Source organism: Patiria miniata, unplaced genomic scaffold (genome assembly GCF_015706575.1).
Source record: "Patiria miniata isolate m_02_andy unplaced genomic scaffold, ASM1570657v1 HiC_scaffold_13, whole genome shotgun sequence".
Classification (NCBI taxonomy): domain Eukaryota; kingdom Metazoa; phylum Echinodermata; class Asteroidea; order Valvatida; family Asterinidae; genus Patiria; species Patiria miniata.
The window spans coordinates 3,959,528-3,983,226 of record NW_024037051.1 but is presented as its reverse complement, the minus strand read 5'-3'; the positions used below and the strand labels follow the sequence as shown (position 1 = coordinate 3,983,226).

General features: G+C 38.4%; 1 long non-coding RNA gene and 1 pseudogene across 1 annotated transcript; one reads left to right on the top strand and one right to left on the bottom strand.

Moving 5' to 3' along the window:
- LOC119720229 overlaps positions 1-23,008 on the bottom strand; it is a 31,839-nt pseudogene extending 8,831 nt beyond the window's left edge.
- LOC119720235 lies at positions 10,931-11,977 on the top strand. Its single transcript, XR_005270079.1, has 2 exons — positions 10,931-11,051; positions 11,928-11,977. It is a non-coding gene; the product is annotated as an uncharacterized LOC119720235 (long non-coding RNA).
- Positions 23,009-23,699: the final 691 nt, after the last annotated feature.

The following is a 23,699-nucleotide window of genomic DNA, read 5'->3' as shown; positions in this document are numbered from 1 at the left end:
TACATAGGGGCAATTTGATAAATATGTGATTGAGGGTTTTAAAATTTCAAAAGATCAAACTGTTTACGATGTGTCGCTAGAGGGCGCCCTTTCGTGGGATGACGTCAACATTAAGTTTTTTGTGATAGGAATTCCTCAACACTTCCATAATGTATTTGTCTGCTTCCGTTTAGAGTTAGATTCAATTTACCGGAAGTAAAGCACCGGAAGTAAAGGTTAAGCAGTTTTGTACCCGGAAATAACAAATGTTGATCAAGGCACGGTCTACAACCTCACGAAAAAACGAAGACGATACTTCATTTATTTCAAGAGATATAGGTCAAACTATTTTGTCAAAACGTGCCTTCAAATCGCTTGTAATTTGATACCTGATGACGTCATGATGACGTAACAACATTTATAACATCTTCGTAACATGGTACAAGTTCACACAAGGTTTTATGATCATACCGTAAACCGTTCGGAAGAAATTGTGCTTTCAGGCTAATATCGATTTCAGGCTAATATCTTCATTTTGAATTCACCTAACTTTGACCTTCCGGTAGAACCGAAAGTAAAAGTCAAGCGAGTTCATGTACGGAATAAAAACTGTTCATCAATCAATGGTCTATCTGATAACAAGATTGGAACATAATTGATCATTTTGTTCATGAGTTATAGATGAAAGAAGATCGTCATTTTTTAAACGAAAATCGCTTGTAATTTGACACCCGATGACGTCATAATGACGTCAGAGTAATATGCTTCACTTAAGATGAGGGTCGATATATCTTGAAAGTTACAAGTTCCTATCACAAACCGTTTAGGAGAAAACCTGCGGAAACGTGCTGTACGGGGAAAAAAGAAAGAAAGAACTAGAGCTTCGCGTTTGTTGTTACAAACGCAGAGTGGTCGGGTGTCTAGACAACTATTTTATGAAACACTGTCCAGTTAAGTTATGAATATTTTTATATAAGAACAAAGGATCACGAAATTAAATCCTTTCCAAGACAATCAATTTTTTTTTGTTAAAAAAATGCACCTATAACGGTGTGATCAATTTCAGTAAACATTCTATGTACACATACAAGTTATTTCTTGGTTGATGACGTCATTATTCAAAAACGGAAAGTGATGTTCATTGTGAAGTAAAATAACGTTTGTATTCATAACACCTACATTCCGCTTTGATGACGACACAGTATTTGGAAGCAAAGGTTAACAATGTAATGGATATCTTATTTGGGCTAAGATCGACATGGATCAAAAGATATTAAATTTAAAATTTGATCGTTTCAAATTCTCATAGAAGTAACTTCCGGTCTGATGACGTCATGAATTTGCAACCTTGCCAAGTTATATGTGGTTAATCAAAGAATATCACGGGGCGATTTTGTACAATTTGAACGAATGGTTTTCAAATTAAAGAAAGCTCACACTATTCTATGTGCCGCTAGGGGGAGCTCTTTCAAAAGATGACGTCATCACATTGTTTTATGTGTCTGACATTCCTCACTAAAAACTTTCTTAATTAGTATGTGTGTAGTAAAATGCTTCCGCTTTTGAGTTATATTCGGTTTTTATTGCACTTCCGGTAACACCGGAAGTAAAGGTCATGCGGTTTTGTGTCCGGGAACAGGAAATTTTTTTTCACGGCATAGTCTACAACCTCACGAAAAAACGAACACGATACTTTATTTAATAGTTCAAAAGACATGACGCAAACTATTTTGTCAAAATTTGCCCTTAAATCGCTGGTAATTTGATATCTGACGACGTCATGATAACGTAACAAAATTTATAACATCCTCGTTACATGGTACAAGTTCATACAAGGTTTTATGATCATACCGTAAACTGTTTGGATTAAATGTTGCTTTGTTTTGATTTCAGGCTAAACTTCTTCGTTTTGAATTGACCTAACTTTGACCTTCCGGTAGACCCAGAAGTACAGGTCAAGCGAGTTTACGTACACAACAAAAATGTTCATCAATTAGTGGTCTAGCCGATTACAAGGTTGGAACATGATTGATCATTTTGTTCAAGAGTTATAGGTGAAAGTAATTGGTCACTTTTTCAGCTAAAATCGCTTTGAATTTGACTCGATGACGTCATAATTACGTCAGAGTAATATGCACCACTTAGGATGAGGGTCGATATATATTGCAAGTTACAAGTTCATACCATAAACCGTTTAGGAGAAAACCTGCGGAAACGTGCCGTACGGGAAAAAGAAAGAAAGAAAGACTGGAGGTTTGCGTTTGTTGTTACAAACGCAGAGTGGTCGGGTAAACAATTTTATTAGACATTGTCCAGTTAAGTTATGAAAATGTTTATGTCAGAAAAAAAGCGATCAAGAACTTTAACATTTCCATTACCAATTATTTTGTACAAAAAGAATGCGTCTTTTTAGGGTATATTTTAGAAACAGCAAACTTCCGGTTTGATGACGTCATAGTATTTCGAAGCAAAAGGCCAATATTAAGTGTAACAGATGTCATTTGGGGGCAAAAAACAAAGTCATGAGACAGGGATCAAATGATGGATTTAAATTAAAAATAAAATGATCATTGTTGAATTCTCCCCACAGTAACTTTCGGTCTGATGACGTCATGATTATGAAATCTTGCAAATTCATTTATGATTGCTCGCGTGATATATTGGGGCAATTTCATAAAAATTTGATTGAGAGGTTTAAAATTTCAAAAGATTAAACTGTATTTGATGTGCCGCTAGAGGGCGCCCTTTTGTGGGATGTTGTCAAAATTATGTTTTTGTGTTTGGCATTCCTCACTTAACACTTCCATTATGTATTTGTTTGTAGTAAAATGCTTCCGTTTTAGAGTTAGATTCAATTTCTATTGCATTTCCGGTAACACCGGAAGTGGAGGTCAAGCATTTTTGTGCTCGGGCATAAGAAATGTTGCTTACGGCATAGTCTACAACCTCACAAAAAATGAACACGATACTCTATTTAGTTCAAGAGATATAGGTCAAACTATTTTGTCAAATCGTGCCATCAAATTGTTTGTAATTTGATACTTGATGACGTCATGATGACGTAACAAAATTTATAACATCTTCGTAACATGGTTCAAGTTCACACTAGGTTTTATGATCATACCGTAAACTGTTTTGATTTCAGGCTAATGCCTACATTTTGAATTCACCTAAATTTGACCTTCCGGTAGAAACGGAAGACAAGATCAAGCTAGTTCACGTACACGACATAAAATGTTTATCAATTAATGGTCTTTCTGATTACAAGGTTGGAACATGATTGATCATTTTGTTCGAGAGTTAAAGGTGACAGAAGATCGTCATTTTTTTAACGAAAATCGCTTGTAATTTGACACCCGATGACGTCATAATGACGTCAGAGTAACATGCACCACTTAGGATGAGGGTTGATATTAATTGAAAGTTACAAGTTCATATCATACACCGTGTAGGAGAAAACCCGCGGAAACGTGCTGTACGGAAAAGAAAGAAAAACTAGAGGTTCGCGTTTGTTGTTACAAACGCAAAGTGGTCGGTAGACAACTGTTTTGTGAAACAATATCCAGTTGGGTTGTGAATATTTTTGGGGTAAAAACAAAGGATCATGAAATTTGAACTTCCGTATACTTCCATTTTCGGTACACGTACAAGTTATTTCTGGTTTGATGACGTCAGTCAAAAAAGGGAAGGGAATACTGATTTAGTTCAAGGAGAATACCCGTTAAACATAAAGTAAAGATAACTCATTGAAATATGGACATTCTAAGTGTGTATAAAATAACACCCAACTTCCGGTTAGATGACGTCATAGTATTTGGAAGCAAAAGGTCAACTTTAAGTGTAGCAGATGTCATAAATTGGACTAGGAACAAAGTCATGAGACAGAGATCAAATGAAGTGGAAATCAACAAAATGATCATTGTTAAATTCTCCCTACGGTAACTTCCGGTCTGATGACGTCGTGATTTTGAAACCTTGCAAATTCATTCGTGGTTGCTAACGGAATATGAAGGGCCATGTGATAAAATTTTGATTGAAGGTTTTTAAATGTGAAAAGATTAAACTCTTTTTGATGTGCCGCTAAAGGGCCCTTTTGGGGATGACGTCAAAATTATGTTTTTGTGTTTGGCATTCCTCACTTAACACTTCCATAATGTATTTGTCTGTAGTAAAATGCTTCCATTTTAGAGTTATATTTAATTTTTCTTGCCCTTCCGGTAACACCGGAAGTGAAGGGCAAGCGGTTTTGTACTAGGGAATAAGAACTGTTGCCCGATGCATCAGTTACAACCTAACGCAAAAACGAACACGATACTCTATTTAGTTCTAAAGATATAGCTGAAACTATTTTCACAAATTTGGCCGTTAAATTGCTTGTAATTTGATACATGATGACGTCACGATAACGTCAGATTTGTTTTTAACATCTTCGGACGGGCGTTGAAGTTCATACCAGGTTTTCACTTACACGACAAAATAATGTTAATCAATTAATGGTTTATCTAATTACAAGGTTGGAACATAATTGATCATTTTGTTCAAGAGTAATAGGCAGAAGAAGACGGTCATATTTTCAACGAAAATCGCTTGTAATTTGACACCGTATGACGTCATCGTGACGTCAGAGTAATGTGCACCACTCGGGATGAGGGTCGATATATGTTTAAAGTTTTAAGTTCATACCATCAACCGTTTAGGAGAAAACCCGCGGAGAAGTGCCGTACGGAAAGAAAGGAAAGAAAGGAAAGAAAGAAGATTTATGAGAACAATCCTAGACAGTGGTCGGGTTGTGCCTGACCACTCAATTAATCGTAACAACTCCAAAGAGTCGCGTTTGTTGTTACAAATGCAGAGTGGTCGGGTGGACAACCATTTCATTAGACATTGTCCAATTAAATAATGAATATGTTTATGTCAGAAAAAAAGAACCCAGAACTTCAACATTTCCAGTACCAATTAAGTGTAATCAAGATGATGTCATAGTAGGGCATGTGACGTCAACAAATGCCAAATCCGAAGTGATGTCAACATGATACCATTAACTTATTTCTATACATTATATATCTGATGGCTATACTAGCTCAATATAACTTTTTATGAACTTTGAAACAAAAAATATAATCTACATGACTCCACATTGGCAAAAAAGCATTAAGTCATACAAAATAAAACTAGAGGTTCGCGTTGTTGTTACAAACGCAGAGTGGTCGGGCAGGCAATTTGTTCATTAAACACTGCCGAGTTGAGTCATAAATATGTTTATGTAAGAACAAAGATTCACAAATTAAATCCTTTCTCACAAAAACGAACATGATACTCTATTTAGTTCAAAAGATAAAGCGCAAACTATTTCATCAAAATTTGCCCTTCAGTCACTTGTAATTTGATACATGATGACGTCATGATGACGTAACAAAATATATAGTATCTTCGTAACGTGGTACAAGTTCACACTACGGGCACAACCCGACCACTCGGGCACAACCCGACCACTCTCTATTATGTTACGATTAATTGAGTGGTCGGGCACAACCCGACCACTCTCTATTATTGTTACGATTAATTGAGTGGTCGGGCACAACCCGACCACTCTCTGTTATTGTTCTGGTAAATCTTTCTCTTTTTTTCCCGGACAATACTTCTCCGCGGCTTTTCTCCTAAACGGTTCATGATATGAACTTGTAACTTTCAATATATATCGACCCTCATCCCTAGTGGTGCATATTACTTTGACGCCATGATGACGTCATTGGGTGTCAAATTACAAGCGATTTCAGCTGAAAAAGTGATCAATTACTTTCACCTATAACTCTTGAACTAAATAATCAATGATGTTTGTATTCCGTTATCGGATAGACCATGAATTGATAAACATTTTTTGTCGTGTACGTGAACTCGCTTAACCTTTACTTCCGGGTCTACCGGAAGGTCAAAGTTAGGTGAATCTAAAATGAAGACTTTAGCCTGAAATCAAAACAAAGCAGAATTTCTTCCAAACGGTTTACGGTATGACCCAGAAACCTAATGTGAACTTATACCATGCTACGAAGATATTATAAATTTTGTTACGTCATATTGACGTCACCAGGGATCAAATTACAAGCGATTTTAGGGCAAATTTTGACAAAAAAGTTTGCGCGATATCTTTTGAACTAAATAGAGTATCGTGTTTGTTTTTGCGTGAGGTTGTAGACTATGCCGTAAGAAACATTTCGTGTCCCCGGACACAAAACCCCATGACCTTCCCTTCCGGTGTTACTGGAAGTGCAATAAAAACCGAACATAACTCAAAAGCGGAAGCATTTTACTACACACATTAAATTAGGAACGTGTTAAGTGAGGAATGTCAGACAAATAAAACAGTGTGATGACGTCATCTTTCGAAAGGGCGCCCCCTAGCGGCACATAAAATAGTGTGAGCTTTCTTTAATTTGAAAACCATTTGTTCAAATTTTACCAAATAGCCCCTTGATATTCTTTGATTAACCACATATAACTTGGCAAGGTTTCAAATTCATGACGTCATCAGACCGGAAGTAACTTCTATGAGAATTTGAAAACGATCATATTTGAGTGGTCGGGCACAACCCGACCACTGTCTAGAATTGTTCTCATAAATCTTCTTTGTTGAGTGGTCGGGCACAACCCGACCACTCTTTGGATTTGTTGCGATTAATCTTTCTTTCTTTCTTTCTTTTTTTTTTTTTTCTTCTGCATAGCACGTTTCCGCGGGTTTTCTCCTAAACGGTATATGATATGAACTTGAAACTTTAAACATATATTGACCCTCAGTCGGAGTGGTGCATATTACACTGACGTCATAATGACGTCATCGGGTATCAAATTACAAGCGATTTCCGTTGAAAAAATTACGATCTTCTTTCATCTATAACTCTTCAACAAAATGATCAATTATGCTCCAATCTTGTAAACAGATAGACCATAAATTGATAAACATTTGTTGTCGTGTACGTGAACTCACTTGACTTTTACTTCCGGGTCTACCGGAAGGTCAAAGTTAGGTGAATTCAAAATGAAGACATTAGCCTGAAATCAAAACAAAGCACAATTTCTTCCAAACGGTTTACGGTATGATCATAAAACCTTGTGTGAACTGGTACCATGTTACGAAGATGTAATAACTGCTGTTACGTCATCATGACGTCATCTGGTATCAAATTACAAGCGATTTGATTGCACGATTTGACAAAATACTTTGACCTATATCTCTTGAACTAAATAGAGTATCGTGTTCGTTTTTTTCGTGAGGTTGTAGACGGTGCCTTGATCAACATTTCTTATTCCCGGGCACAAAACTGCTTGACCTTTACCTCCGGTGTTACCGGAAGTGCAATAGAAACTGAATCTAACTCTAAAACGGAAGCATTTTACTACAGACAAATACATTATGGAAGTGTTAAGTGAGGAATGCCAATCACAAAAACATTATTTTGACGTCATCCACGAAAGGGCGCCCTCCAGCGGCACATAGAAAACAGTTTAATCTTTTAAAATGTAAAATCCCTCAATCAAATTTTATGATATATTGCCCCTATATATCCCGTGAGCAACCGCAAATGAATTTGCAAGGTTTCATAATCATGACGTCATCAGACCGGAAGTTACTGTAGGGAGAATTCAACAATAACCATTATTATTTTTAATTTAAATCCATCATTTGATCCCTGTCTCATGACTATGTTTTTTGCCCCCCCCCCCCACATGGCATCTGTTACACTTAATATTGACCTTTTGATTCCAAATACTGTGACATCATTAAACTGGAAGTTAGCTGTTATTATTACATACACTTAATTTCCATATTTTCATGCGTTATTTTTACTTAATGATAAACAAGTGTCCTCCCTTCCCTGTTTGACTGATGACGCCATCAAACCGGAAATAACTTGTACGTGTACCCAACTGTTTACTAAAATTTATCACACCTTAAAAGACGCATTCTTTTTGTACAAAATAATTGGTACTGGAAATGTTGAAGTTCTTGGTCCTTTTTTTCTGACATAAACATATTCATAACTTAATTGGACAATGTCTAATGAAATGGTTGTCTACCCGACCACTCTGCGTTTGTAACAACAAACGCGAACCTCTAGTCTTTATTTTTTTTTTCCGTACGGCACGTTTCCGCGGGTTTTCTCCTAAACGGTATATGGTATGAACTTGTAACTTTCAACATATATCGGCCCTCATCCCTAGTGGTGCATATTACTCTGACGTCATGATGACGTCATCGTACGTTAACTCGCTTGACCTTTACTTCTGGGTCTACCGGAAGGTCAAAGTTAGGTCAAGTCAAAACGAAGACTTTAGCCTGAAATCAAAACAAAGCAACAATTCTTCCAAACGGTTTACGGTATGATCATAAAACCTAGTGTGAACTTGTACCATGTAACGAAGATGTTGTAAATTTTGTTACGTCATGATGACGTCATCAGGTATCAAATTACAAGCGATTTAAGGGCAACTTTTGACAAAATAGTTTGCGTTATATCTTTTCAACTAAATAGAGTATCGTGTTTGTTTTTTCGTGAGGTTGTAGACTATGCCGTGAGAAACATTTCGTGTTCCCGGACACAAAACCGCATGACCTTTCACTTCCGTTGTTACCGGAAGTGCAATAAAAACCGAACATAACTCAAAAGCGGAAGCATTTTACTACACACATTAAATTAGGAAAGTGTTTAGTGAGGAATGTCAGACAAATAAAACAGTGTGATGACGTCATCTTTCGAAAGGGCGCCCCCCTAGCGGCACATAAGATAGTGTGAGCTTTCTTTAATTTGAAAACCATCCATTCAAGTTTTACCAAATCGCCCCTTGATATTCTTTGATTAACCACATATAACTTGGCAAGGTTTCAAATTCATGACGTCATCAGACCGGAAGTTACTTCTATGAGAATTTTAAAACGATCATATTTTAAATGTAATTCTATCAATTGATCCATGTCGATCTTAGCCCAAAAAAGATATCCATTACAATGTTCACCTTTGCTTCCAAATACTGTGTCGTCATCAAACCGGAAGGTGGTTGTTATGAATACATACGTTATTTTACTTTACAATGAACATCTCTTTCCGTTTTTGAATAATGACGTCATCAACCAAGAAATAGCTTGCATACATGTGTACATAGAATGCTTACTAAAATTGATCACACCGTTAAAGATGTATTTTTTTACTTGCAGATAAAAATAATTGATTTTACTGGAAATGATCTGATTTCGAAATCCTTTGTTCTTAGATAAAAATATTCATAACTTAAAGGAAATATGCAGTGGAAATTCAGCTCATCTTGTTTTCATGCACATTACTATGTGTTGCAACAATACGTACAAGATCTTAATACTTGTTTTCATTGGAAGTGACAAGAAAGTGGTAGTTTTTCAATTATTAGTAAATCCTTTCATCAATATATAAGAGGGCGCTATTTTGCTTTTGTCACACAAGGTACTCCTTGCCAAAGGTGCGTTATGAACAGTACACAAATTAGTCCTTCAAAATTACCCACAAAACTTTTTTTGGAAGAAATATTTGCCACTACGATTGTCCAAATAAGCTGTTTTACATGATAAACAATAAAAAGTGGAATTTACTCCAAGAAAATAAAGAAAACTTTGACATATATTTGGATACACAAAGCTATGGAGACACTACGGTTCTGCCTTGAATGACATCACGCTTTGGCTCATGAATATGGACATTTTCATTAGCATAAAAGCTGAAATGTTGAAATTTCTTTCTTTTACTGCTACAAAGGAGGTGGAAACTTCATAGTTACATTGCACATGGCAAGAAAGCTGTTTTAAATGTATTTAAGTCATATAAATCCTATTACATGTTCCCGTTAACTGGACAGTGTTTCATAAAATAGTTGTCTACCCGACCACTCTGCGTTTGTAACAACAAACGCGAAACTCTAGTTTTGATTTCAGGTTCAAGTCTTCATTTTGAATTCACATAACTTTAACCTTCCGGTTGACCCGGAAGAAAGGGTTAAGTGAGTTCACAAACGTACACAAAAAGAAATGTTTATCAATTCATGGTCTATCTGATTACAGAATATAAACATCACTGGTTATTTTGTTCAAGAGTTATGGGTGAAAGTAATTGGACCCTTTTTCATGTAAAATCGCTTGTAATTTGACACCCGATGACGTCATCATGACGTAAGAGTAATATGCACCACTTTGGATGAGGGTCGATGTATACTGAAAGTTACAAGTTAATATCATGAACCTTTTTAGGAGAAAACCCGCAGAGAAGTATTGTCCGGAAAAAAAAAGAACCAAACAAAGAAGATTTGTGAGAACAATTCTAGACAGTGGTCGGGTTGTGCCTGACCACTCAATAAGCGGAAAAGCCCTATGTTTGCCCATATCATTTGTACACGTTTATTGTTACCCTCACTTTGGGCACTGAAATCAATTCGATTGCTTTTATACTTGGCATACACTTTAGACCAGCAGCTGAAGTTGTGTACCGAACATTGACATCATCGTGACGTCATCATGAGTCACGTGACGTCACATTATATGCGATTTTTCTGTTGTGACTATTTTCTAGCAGAATTCGGCTAGATCTCACAGATTGGGCTATATCTCCAGAACTGCATGTCCGTGTAATGGTTGTGTTGATTATATTTCTTGTTCTTCTATAATGACCCCTTTCTCTGGTTGTTTATTCACTACAAACCTTGCATTTACCTTGTTATTTATTCATGTGACTTGAGTGAAGTCACTCAGTGTGACTCGAGACAAGGCTATACAAAGTATTGATTTTCTAGTGGAGCCAAAAATAGTATTGATTTATGGAGCTGTGATTTTGAACTTGTATTTTGTGAATATTTCTTAGTCAAGGATTATGAACATTATGTTTAGATTTAATCTTGATTAAATCTTGTATTTCAAATTATCAATCACTAGGGTTTGGCTTTAGATCACTTTTGTGGATTGTTCACTTGACGTGAACTGCACGTTGTTAATTCACAGCTCCCAAACCATGCGGTCGCGGCAAGGCCTAGGCTAGGCAGTGCCTGCCCGATCTTTACAGGTAAATGTATTGTACTTTTTTAGGTCATTTTTGAATGCAATTATTTCACCAAAAAATCCAGATAATTATTACTTATGTGCCCTTTATTGTATCAGCAAATTATTATAGATTAATATGGTGGTAGTTTGGAGAATGTAATGAAGTTTTTGGAGAGATTTTTGCTGTAAGAGTTAGGGAGCACTGTGACCAAATGCACGAGGGTTAGCACCCATGTTTGCACTGAGGCACACACAGTGTGACCATGTGCAGTGCGCGTGCGTGAGCAGTAATATAGTGGTAGTTTTGGAGAATGTAATGAAGTTTTTGGAGAGATTTTTGCTGTAAGATTTAGGGAGCACTGTGACCAAATGCACGGGGTTAGAAACCCATGTTTGCACTGATGGCACCACAGTGTGACCATGTGCAGTGCGCGTGCGTGAGCAGTACATGTATTGTGATATGTAACTTACAGTAGTTTGTGGTTTAAGAGTGATTTTATGTGGACGTAGCCTATATTGCATTATTGGGCACTTAATTGTCTGGAGACCAGTATATAGAAATGCTTACAACTGTCACTGTCATATAGTTTTGGAAAGTTCATGTAAGTTGGTGATCATGTTGTGCATTTTAGGGACGGATGTGGGTGCTTGCGGTGTGTGATAGTGTGTGCGAGTGTTGGTCAGTCAGTGCGCAGGGCCGGCTGTCTGTTTGTGATTCCATCCTTGGGTGCTCGATGCGGTCACCATACTTGCATATAGGCTTTTCACTCTTGGTAATTAACTCTGGTAATGTGTGTACATCTTTCTAATACATGTACGCTTATTATTTCATAAGTTACACATGTACATTGTTTGTATTTTGAAATGAAACTTATGAGTGCCTGCCCGATCTTTACAGGTGGCCCCACCTGGGCCGATTCAGTTTGAATAAACAATCAGAGCAAGGGAGATCCAGTTTCCGTGTGAGCACTCACTCCAACAAAGAACCTGCGTGCCCCCCTCTTCCTTACTCCAGAACCAGACCAGAGCCCCCTTCCCTGAAGTCCCCGCAAGAGAACTGCCCCTCACATCCGTTTGAATGAACGTTGATATGTACTGAGACTGGGATGTGTTACAGATGAAAATTTAAGAGACGTCACGATGACTCATCACGTGACATGAGACGTCATATTAAAAATTGAATATTTTGAAGGCCAATATCTACAGAATACAGGTCTGATTGTTGAAACTTGGTATGCACCTAAACCGGGATGTGTTATGAATGAAAATTTAAGTGACGTCACGATGACGTCATCACGTGACATATGCCGTCATATTAAAAAAATATTTAAAAAAATTGTTTTAAAACATTTTGTTTTAAACAAAATCATTGGTTGCACTGGAAGGGTTAAATTTTCGTGGTCTTTGTTTGACATAAAATTATTCATACCTTAACTGGGTTGTGTTAATGAATAGTTGTCGGCCCGACCACGCTGCGTTTGTAACTCAACAAACGCCTTGACCTCTTGTCTTTTATTTGTCTTTATCATTTTCTTTAGGGCATATTTTAATTATTGGCAAGAAACGAATATTTTTAAAACGTGAGCCACAGTCCAAATAATAAAAAACTTGTTGCAGACACTATACTTTACCTTGCAAAACTTGCGTTATTGTTTCGTTAAGTTCAAAAATAGATCAATACAAAGAAACACAGTTTCAGTCCAAGGATAATGTAGCCTGGACACGTTAGACTTGATGCAATATTAAAATAATACTTCATATGGGCTTCAGCGAATCCATTCTTCATTAGAGATAAACTTCTTCAATATGAACTTCAACTTTAATTTGTTCCATGTCTCGCTTCCATGTGAAGTTGTGAGATAACTACATGACTTGTATAGGCTTATTCGTCATAAACCTACCTCATGTACTCCAAAGACCTTGACGTACGTCAGCCTGGGAACCAGCGCAGTTCCTCTCAGAGAACTCAATCGCAAAACATTTTCACCTTAATTATATATAAGAATGAGAAAGCAAGAGGAAAATCGCTAAGAGAATACTTGTAAATATGCGTCCTTCATCACCAACAATGGTAGGCGCACAATGTGAAGAGCCTTCTCAAAAAGTACCAAAATAAGGCGAAAATGGTGACGACAAAATAATAATAGCAAAAAGATAATGGGGAGTGGTCGAGCAACACATTTTTTGGTCAACTGACTGCCTCTGGCCTTCAAATTCATTTTGATTAGATAATGACGCCAATTAAACGCCGCCAATGGGCGCAGGAAAATAACTCAACAAAGGCCACTATCTGTATCGCAATGTGGTATGAAAGACTAGTATAAGCTCAAGCACATGAAGGCCAATTTTCCCTTATTTCCAATCGACCTTTATTTAGGCCTACCTTTTTTCTTTACAACAGTTCCCGCTTTTCAACATTATTTGATGCTTTAGTGACACACTAGGTACACATTGATTAATGGAAAGTGTTTTAAAGGCACGTATAGGGTTTACTGCTTTTGTGCACTTGTTTTCGTTTGAAGCAATAGCTTCAAAGTTTAGCTAGTGTGCATCCTGCTGAAAGTTTTGCTTTATATGAATGCAGGAACAAAACATGTCTGGTAACTGGTATCCGTCGCTCACGAACGTTTAAAGTTGCCCGCGGGCACCCTTTCAAAAACATTCGTCAGGTTTAGTTTTCTTCCGAATCATTTCGCAGGGTGTTTGATAACGGTGTTACGCTAATGTAGTAACCAACGGATAACGTATCACCAACCGATAATGTAACATAAATTGACCCATGGTGTGGCAACATTTACTACACCATCGGTCAATGTTTTTTACATTATCGGTTATAGTGCTATAGCATCGGTCAATTTGTGTGAGACATTATCGGTCGGTGATACGCTATGCGTTGGTTACTACATTCTTCTCAGTGGTAACAAACAGTCTGATGTTCGCTTTGAGCAAGGTTTCTGTCATTGATATACTGTCATACGAATACTCACGGCGTTGAAGAGGGCGTTAAGGCACGTGGTGGTTGCGCTGGTGCTCCCTTTACGAACATTTAAGTCTGGATCGGAAATGAATGCCAGCTCCAGATATTTTGTTGCCTTCGTGTCAATCGGCAAGGCTTCTGGCGGCTCGTCAGCAAATGTTAACGGCAAAGTTGGTGGCGCTTAGGAGAACAATTGCAAAACAAACCAGTCGGGCATCAAGCTTGGAATTTGACAAGCTGTCATAAAAACTGACGAGCAGAGTTGTAACGAGTCACTGATTTTTGTGACTCGAGTCGAGTCGAGTCATTTTAAAGAAGTGACTCAAGTCGAGTAGAGTCATTAGATCAACGAGTCGAGTCGAGTCGAGTCACAGTATGTGGTCGAGTCGAGTCGAGTCAAGTATTTAGCTCGAGTCAATTCGAGTCACAAATATTTTAACACTATTTATAAATTACAATAAAAAGCAACAAACACAAGAGAGAAAGAATACAAGGCACCAGTCTATTACGAAAATCCAAAGACATAAAGTATGCTATATGGTACCCAACCAACAGTTGCTAGCTCATGTCACAGATAAGAAGATGTGAAACCTCGGTCTTATAACTGGTTTGGCTTCGGGTCTAGATTTTGTTGTTCGCTGATCCCTGACAACGTCAAAACCTAAATGCATTATACAAAACTGTTTCTGATTATTTAAAGGTTAGCCGTCCGTATCCATTTTGTTTTGTGAAATCGGGAAATAAATTTAGCCAGCGTTCCACCAAGAGCTTAATAAGAAATCGCGCGAAACCAATGATAAAACCACGGATTGAGAAATGCGTTTTAAGTCTGGTTCCGGGTTTAGCATTACATGCTACAGGTATAGAACCACAAGGTGGGAGTCCGCGACACGGTGTATGTTTGTTGTATCACTATGGAGGAAGGAAAACAGACGGCCGCTGTATATGAGCATACATTATTCGCGAACATAATGTGACGTGAACAAAAATTGGCAACGCGAACGGCGCGGCGTAAGTCATCGCAAATATTTTTTGCAAATAAGTTTTGCTTTTATTTTGGGTCTCGAGTCGTATTAGCCTTCCTCGAGTCGAGTTGAGTCATTGTGATGAGGGACTCGAGTCGAGTCGAGTCATTTGCTCCAGTGACTCGAGTCGAGTCGAGTCATTTACCCGTCGGGACTCGAGTCGAGTCGAGTCACCAAAAAATGTGACTCGAGTCGGACTCGAGTCGAGTCATTGACTCGAGTCATTACAACTTTAGTTGAGAATTCCAGTTTTCAGCTTCAGAATGAATGATCTGCGTCAGAAATGTGAGTTCTTTATTGTTTTGACTTACATGCGGAATTTGTTTTAAAAGTGTGATCAATAAAAACAAAATCAAATAAATTATATTACGTTCTGTCTCGCAGAATGCCCCTCTTTCCACTGGTCTGTTCCTATAGGCAACGTGCGGGTGACCGCGACCAACATCTCGCTTGACGGCATGTTCGTCATCTAGTGGCTCGATGTAAAGCTCACCACGGCCATGGTTGCGAAATATGACCGCCATCTTGCAAAAAAAGACACCATTCAGAAAATAAAACAACCGAATAAAAGGCATGCAAACACACACTTTGGTGTCGGCTCCAGACAAGGATTACTTTTGAAATAATTCCTTTCATTATTTATTTGGGAAATATCATAACTTAGTCCAATCAATGATACAATAAACCCTTCTTCAAACATTTTGGTGGCAGCTATGGGATTCACTTAAGCACTAGGCCTATGACTTACCAAGCCGTCACAAACGGTTACGGATGCAAGAGAGTCCTTTTCACCGGCTACCTTCCCTGTGTAGACGCAGTCAGTCCGAAGTGGCACTTTCTGGATGCCTTCATCTGTGTAGATCTCAACCTGGAGTCCAGGGCATAATTACTGTCGTCGTGGTCTACGATAAGGTTAAGCGTCTCTCCAAAGGCTTCGACTTCCAGTTCTAAGAATGAGGCGGCAGTGGCTCCCTTGCCAACACTCCTCTTGCCTTCAGCTTCGACTACGAGTGGGTACACAATCTCATATTCCGGGGCTACAAAGAAAGGAAATTTAATTGTTATCGTCTTCAGTGCTATGACCTTCTTAGGTGACTTCTCTCAACAATACCCCTTTCAAAATTATTGCAACATGTAATGAGCGTGCACAAAGGAATGCATTGTGGTCATGCGTTGTGGAATACTGAGTTTAATAGCCACTATCCCACCAAAGTGGTTGGGACACTTCCTTGGCCTTTCCCCCGCTCCCCCGGTCAATGTTGTTCTCTCCAGCTATTGGAGCACACGCCGCGCAATGAGAGACAACATTGAGCGGGGCAAGGGGGTTGGGGCCCTAAATGGTGATGCTGAAACGAAATAGTTTTGCAAACGACGCAAAGGTTTGCGACAACCTTCAATAGTTTTTCAAATAAACCCAATACATGTATTATACTTCGTATAAGCAAATATTTTTGTGGCAATAATTATATTTTCTATGATTCGAGAGACAATCATGATTTTTTCATATTCGGTTAGGAAAGACGTCACCAAAATAAACGATGTTTTAGCGCGGTTGCCCACATCAATTGTGCCACAATACCTTTTTCGTGGCTTTCAACACCGAAGTAGCGAAAAAGCTCCTCCGTTGCAAATTCAAGATCTTTGTTACGAACCTATACAGCGAAAAAAAAATAAGAAATATGAGTGTTTTTCATGTATATTTAATACACCCAAAACCACACCCTTTTATACTTCTTTGAAAATCATTTATAATTGGGTGGTGTCTTTTACACATTTGTAAATAAATTAAGTAACTCTTAATGAAATTTATGGATGACTGGTCATTCTATTTATAGTGCATCACATCCGCACGGGAGTTGTGAGCTGTACATGGCACTTAAAAAAGAATCACAGGGAACAAAGCAGAAAGCTGAATCCCATTTAGTACGTGGTTACATAATCATGAAAATGCAAATCATACAGGGTGTCCTGAAAATAATGGCGCATGTAAACCCCGCCATTTTCGCCAATTTACAACCGGAATTTACTGCAAATCGTGTAAGCCCACGATCGTGTAAGCACACGATCTTCAAGGTTACAGATTTAGCTTGAGAATACCGTTTGCTTAATTAAGATTGCTTTTGAAAATCCAGAGAAATGTTTGAATAACCGCAAAGCCCAAAACACCATTCTCTGCCACTTTTAGGAAGCGAGTGCTTCAAAGGTCAGACAATGCCAGCATGGCTCTTTTGATAAGATTATCCCTATGGGTGTAAGACAAACATTCCATTCAAACGACAATATAGGGTTTTGTTCTTATGTTGAAACGATTTAATAGTACAGACAGGTTCACTTTTTTAAAACTTCAATGAAAGAGTTCAATTAAATATAAATAATATTTGCACACTCTGCTTAAAAATGTTAAACTCACTAACAGTAAAATGATTTGGTTTTAGATTGGGACTATACTGATTTTAACTGCTTCACAGAAAGTGGCTTCTTGGCTTTGCCGTTCAAACATATCTTTGGATTTTCAAAAGCTATCTCAATGAAACAAACGATCTTCTCAAGCTAAATCTATTATCTTGACGATGGTGTAAACATCTGTAGAAAATGTTTGTTGTAAACAGTGGCGGCGGAACGGGTTTGAAACTGGGGGGGGGGGGGGGGGGGGGGGGCAGCACCCAAAGGGGCACTTGCAAACCCGTGCTGAAATGTCGACACGTTTTTTTCACCGGACACTTCGCCTCCGTAGAATCAAATAGTGGGTGTGTGGGGGTGTGTACTGGAATTTACTACCTTACGGAGACATGAACACAATAGGGAACAAAAGATTGTATAGTCTCCAGAAGAACATTTCTATAGATGAATACGTCTCCACAAGAATTTTACGAAATAGATATATGGATTTTACTCAAAAACTAGGAATTTCCAAGGTAGGTTGATCTGTCGCAAATGGAAGAGTTTTAGAGAAGGGATATTTAGTCCAAATTTCAGCCCAGGAAATTTATTCTGGTTAAAATTTCACACTCGAAAACTTTACTACACGAGAACAAAAAAATGTCTCCACAAGGATACAAATTCCAGAATGTGTGTGTGTGTGTGTGGGGGGGGGGGGGGGGGGGGGGGGCGGGGGGGGGTGGTACTGGTACCATCTTTCAACATAGGGGGCGCTCTTCAAAACCAATGATTATATGCTAAACATACATTATGTGCCCATTTTCAGGGCGTCTTGTATGGGTTATGGGACTTGGTTTTCATATTCCTCGTTTATATCAAAAAAATCTCTAACATTATTGGGAAATGGTTACTTCTAAGAAATAGTAAGATACTTTCAGGACATTTTTATTTATCTCGAGGGGACACTTTAATGATCGAGGGGGCACATTTATGGCCGCAAAAGGGGCACTTGGGGCCCCCAATGCCCCCCCCCCCGGTTCCCCCGCCCTGGTTGTAAATTAGCAAAATGGAGGGGTTTACATGCACCTTTTTTTCAGGACGCCCTGTAAGTAAACGGAAAAAGCACTGAAACCTGTACAACCAAGATGTACAGGGAGACATGTGAAGCTTAAGTATGTGCCAGCAACAAGACAGCAGCCATTTTCTGCTTGACATATTCAAATTTCACAAGATGTTCATGCATGGCCGACTTGTAGTTGCACAAGAACAGTGTACAGTGGGTATCGAGGGGCTTAACCAATTCCCTACTCTATCAGGTAATGACCCTTGATTGCAAGGTTAATCTTGATATTGTAAGCACGGGTGAAAGATTGGATAGCCAAAACGCAAGTAGAATCATTCAGCAAGAACGGGATAATCCGTTTCAGCTAATTGACACACAAAAGACTGAACAAAACAGGGAGCAGACAAGGCTGGCTTCTCTAAACCAAGACAACCTATAACACGGATAAAATAAACTTAGCCGTTGGAAAGGTATGCCAAGGGTTGCAGTTAGTATAACATACAATATAATATCAGAAGATGCGGTGTCTGAAAGTAGACTCAGCACTTGACACCCGCGATACGAGTTGTTATCGAAAAACTCAAAGTTGAAAGGCCAAATAGTAGAAAGACGCCTCCTTTAGTAGAGTAAGCTAACACAATTCATAACAACTATTGTAATAATTACCAAAACCACCGGAAACACTGAGCAAGTGCACTGGGTGCACACCTATACTAAGGCTTAATTTGAAATAACTTACGCAGTGCTTGCACACGGACTTATAGTAGGCAATTAATCAAGGTCCACAAAACAAACCAGTACATCAAACCCCGGTTAGTTTTACATGAGTAAAAGGGTGGCCGGATCAAGTTTAGCTAACAAAATAATTCATACTGTACAACATAAATGATTCAAAGAAAAAATTGAAAGTTCTTGACAAATTGATTACAGATAGTATGTCAGAGTATAACCAAGTCAATTTTACTAATCCTGTTCAGGTAATGTTAGAAAAACGGTATTACGGAAATTAAGTCATTGTATCAATGAAAGTCAGGTAATGTTATTAAACAACCATCAAAGTAACTTTAATGATGGTAAGAGATTATGGAAAGTAATCCCGAATATACGACATGACATGTTGCCCTTAAAAGGCCAAGAAAGAATGTGACAAAAGAACAAAATAACCAGAAATAAATATAGGTGAATTCAGAAATAGTTTGAAAAAAGTTTAAAAAATTAATAAATAAATAAATTTAAAAAATCAAAAAATAAAGTCAAAGTTATAGAGCATGGTAATCAAGGAATATCGCAAAAAGAGTTGTAAACAACAGGTACCACAGTAAAGATAAGGTCTCAATTTTTTGAAAAAAAGAAAATGATAACTGGAAGCAACGCCAACGTTAGCAAGATTACTAAAAGTTCGTCATAGATAAGGGAAAATAAGGCAAACTGTTTGAAAAGCAACCTTTAAATTGAAGAAGGTCAACAGGTTATTGGAAGGCTAATATTCATATTCATATTCATATTTTATTAGACCAATTCGCAGCCGGACGCTGAATTGCATGGTTATTACAAGAAAATAAAAAAACCACTAGAAAATTCAACAAGAAAATTCAACAAGAAAAATTTGAATTTAAAATGAATAAGAATTACAGAAGTTCATGTATCTACAGTGTAAATATAATCTAAAAAACACACAAAAGGGGACATAACAGTATTATTGTTATTATTGCTGCTAAGGAATTCTGGTTCAGGAGTTTTTGTCAGAGAGGGAATTGCACTATTGCCATACCTATTTGTTTTGTGATGTGGAATCTGGTAAATGTTGGATTGTCTCAGAGTCATATTGTGGGTGCTATTGTTAGGAGGAAACCATTCTGCATATCTAACTGATTTTGTCCATTTACTAGCAAATGGGGAGCAGAGATGGAGTCTTTCTGTCTTCCAGAGTTTGAAGGCTTAACCGATCACAAGCGATTGAGTATGACTCATAGTCAGCTCCAAGAATAATACGACATGCACGCTTTTGAATGCGTTCAAGTTGATATGTCTGATTATTGCTGATGTTACCATGCCAAACTGGGGCTGCATGCTCACAAATTGGACGGACATAACAAGTATACACGGAGACCAAGTCATCGATAGGCAAACCAAACTGTTTCAGGCGGCCAAGCATGTATAACCTACGACTACTTTTTGAGACCATATCACAACCTGAGATTGCCAGCCAAGATTAGATTGGACTATCAGGCCCAATAGCCTAGTCTCGGACACCAACCCAAGCTCAATCCACCAATTTTAAGATAAGGTGGTGTTGGAGGGTCTTTTTTGAAGCAAACTCGCTAACTTTGCATTGGTAGGATTGAGCCTGAGGTGGCTGTCCTTCGTCCACGCATCCAGGCCGTCAAGATCAAATCCAATCTGGCTAGATTCATTAGCATGACGGACCTCTGCAAGTGTCAGATCGTCTACCTATTTAAAGCTTAAAGCTCAACTTAACTAGAGATGAACGTTCCAAAATATTGGAAATAATGGAATGTTACCAGAAAGGTTGGCAGTGAGTGGCGCAAAGATTACAATTTAGCACTAGGATAGCATCATGAACCAGAACTTAATAAAGCCATGAGTCAGAACAATTGAAGCAATTAATAAATAAGTTCAAAACACGCCGATCTACGGAGTTATAAACTTGGTTGCCACTTCTGGAGCCGGATTGGGAATTTCCCCGTGTTTTTTTCCTCAAAAAGTTTTTTCACGGGGTTTTCGCCCATCCCGTTAATCTACAGGATAAATTTTTACTCAGTAATATGAATGAGCCGTATTGGTTTAAAGCACAAAATCTAGAGAAAAATTGATGGCCTACAACCAGACGTTACACAGGTAATAAGTAAAACATTAATGCAACACACTTTTCTGTGATTGTAAAGATACAATGACAAGAGAATACACCAGGAAAACATCGGAAATTTATAGGGCCCTGCTCGCCTTATTGGTTTCATACAACTTTAAACATGGTAATAGGTGCCCCTTTTACCCTTGTTTTCAATCTCAAGGTTGTTCTGCCATATCAAGAAACTCCAAATGCAAGGGTACAAGTGTGACGCCATCTCAAACACAGACCTTAATGTCACAACTGTTTCAGCACAATGCGGGACCAGAATCCTGGACATTTGGCTGTTTTAGCGGTGTTGCTATTAAATAGTTTGTTGTTATGATACAGGTATATGGCAATATGCTAGGTAGCAAACGTTTGGCAGAAAAGGGTCAGGAAGCACATCATGAAGTGTGGTTCATAAATAGTACAGAAAACTCTTAATTACTACAGTGCCTTCATGAAATAACATCACAGCAACAACTTGCGAAATTGTCATGAGAAAAAGAAAAACTGGGAAATGCCAAATAGTTCCGAAAGTGCACGTTACATATAACATTAACCCGAAAGGGAGGTCAGATGTAATGTTTACATTTAGCAGGAGTAGCAAGTGCAGAATATATTTAGAGTAAAATCTATGTCACGATCCCCTAAAAGATAATGAAGGTTTTCTAATGTTTAGATGTAAATATTATTTCACGGCCGGCAAGTGTTCCCTGCAATAGAAGGGAAAGTGAGTCCAAGCGACACTGAGCTTTTTGAGGGGAACCCGCCCGCACAAAAACAACAGCAATGCGCGGTCGATATAGTGGCGAAATGCCCCGCAAACACAGCTCAGTGTTAGTTGCAAAGGATAAACAGGGATGAATTATAACGAAGTGGATGAGTATGCACAGGAATGACAGATAAAGGTTAACTGAAATATTATGAATAAAGCTAACGACAATAATTAGGGTGTGTGCGTGTGAAAACAACCGGCAATCGTGGACGTAGGACAAAAGAATTGGGGCACAAACAATACGTCCACACACAAAACAATGAGAGCTGTTGCTAAAAAGTTAGATACAAACAAAGGAAAGAGGATTAGGGACAATGGGGCGTCCACGATTGACGGTGTTTACGTGTGTGGCAGAGGAGACAACACAGTGTTTCCCCATTTCTGGAAAAACAGGTTTATAGAGGCATTTTGGGTTATGTTTATCGGTGGCAAAATGAAGAGAAACACTAAGGGATCATAGGGGGGAAATGGGTTGAAAGAGTTTTCACAGTTTGAGAAAAATGAGCTTTTGGACTGGTTTTTCTTAACTACACGAAACCAAGGGAATGTCCACACTTGGTATGTAACGTAAACATGCGTGGACTAAGCTGTTGATTTGTCAATGGATGCACAGGGAGAGCAATCTTAACATTATTCAGGTTGGTACAGGTTTTTGAAAACATTTGTCTGACAGGATAACATTCAGCTGTCATTAAAAAAAGTTGTGCAAAAAGCTGTACCAAAAAAAAGACATAATAAACGAGGTATTATGAAGTAACTGGATGTTAGTAAAATAAATATCGACACAATAATCGGCAATGTTCGAAAATTATCTTGCAAAGATGCACTGAATGAAGAGTCTACGTACCCCTGGCTTGGAGTAAGCCGTGTAGGCAGCACGGCAAGCACGACAATCTTCAGCATCATTCTGCAGCTGTTGAGTCGTAGGAATGACGAATTTGGGTCATTTTGTGGGCGATTTATAGACTGCGTTTGGGCTTGTCCATGCGCCCAAACCCCGTTTTTTGTACAACGGGAGACAAACAGAAGCCCTCACACCGTCTCATGCAGCCCCAGAAAGCGCTTCTTGGCGCCCAATGCAAACGTCCTTGTTACCCTACCAGCATCAATAAACACTTCAGAGTTATGGGCTTCACAATTACATTCGAAGACATCAAACGTTATAAGTTAATAAACGTGAAGAGACCACTTAATCGTAAAACTATACTTATAGGTACACTTGTACTGTTTCTTTTAATTAAACAATGAATAGGCCTAGGGGCTAATGGGGCTTCAAATTGATTGCATCCGTAGGCCAATGCTGAAATGCATTGAGAGCTGATGATGAAAAATCAACAAGGTAGACACAGACGCATTTTGTGTTACTCTGAACGGTAAGGTAAGGCAGTAATATTCCCCATGAAGTCTCCGCTGGTCATTTCCCCCAAATGTATAGAAAAAGTGTCTCTCATCCCGAAGTTTTTCGGGGGAACTGACTTGGACAAAGATCGGGAAAATGTTATTTTGACCCTGAAAAGTCCAGGTGAAATATGTGCGTGGGAACGGCCTGAACTCTAGAGTTACTACAATGTCTTCGGTCCTCCTCAACCGTGCCAAC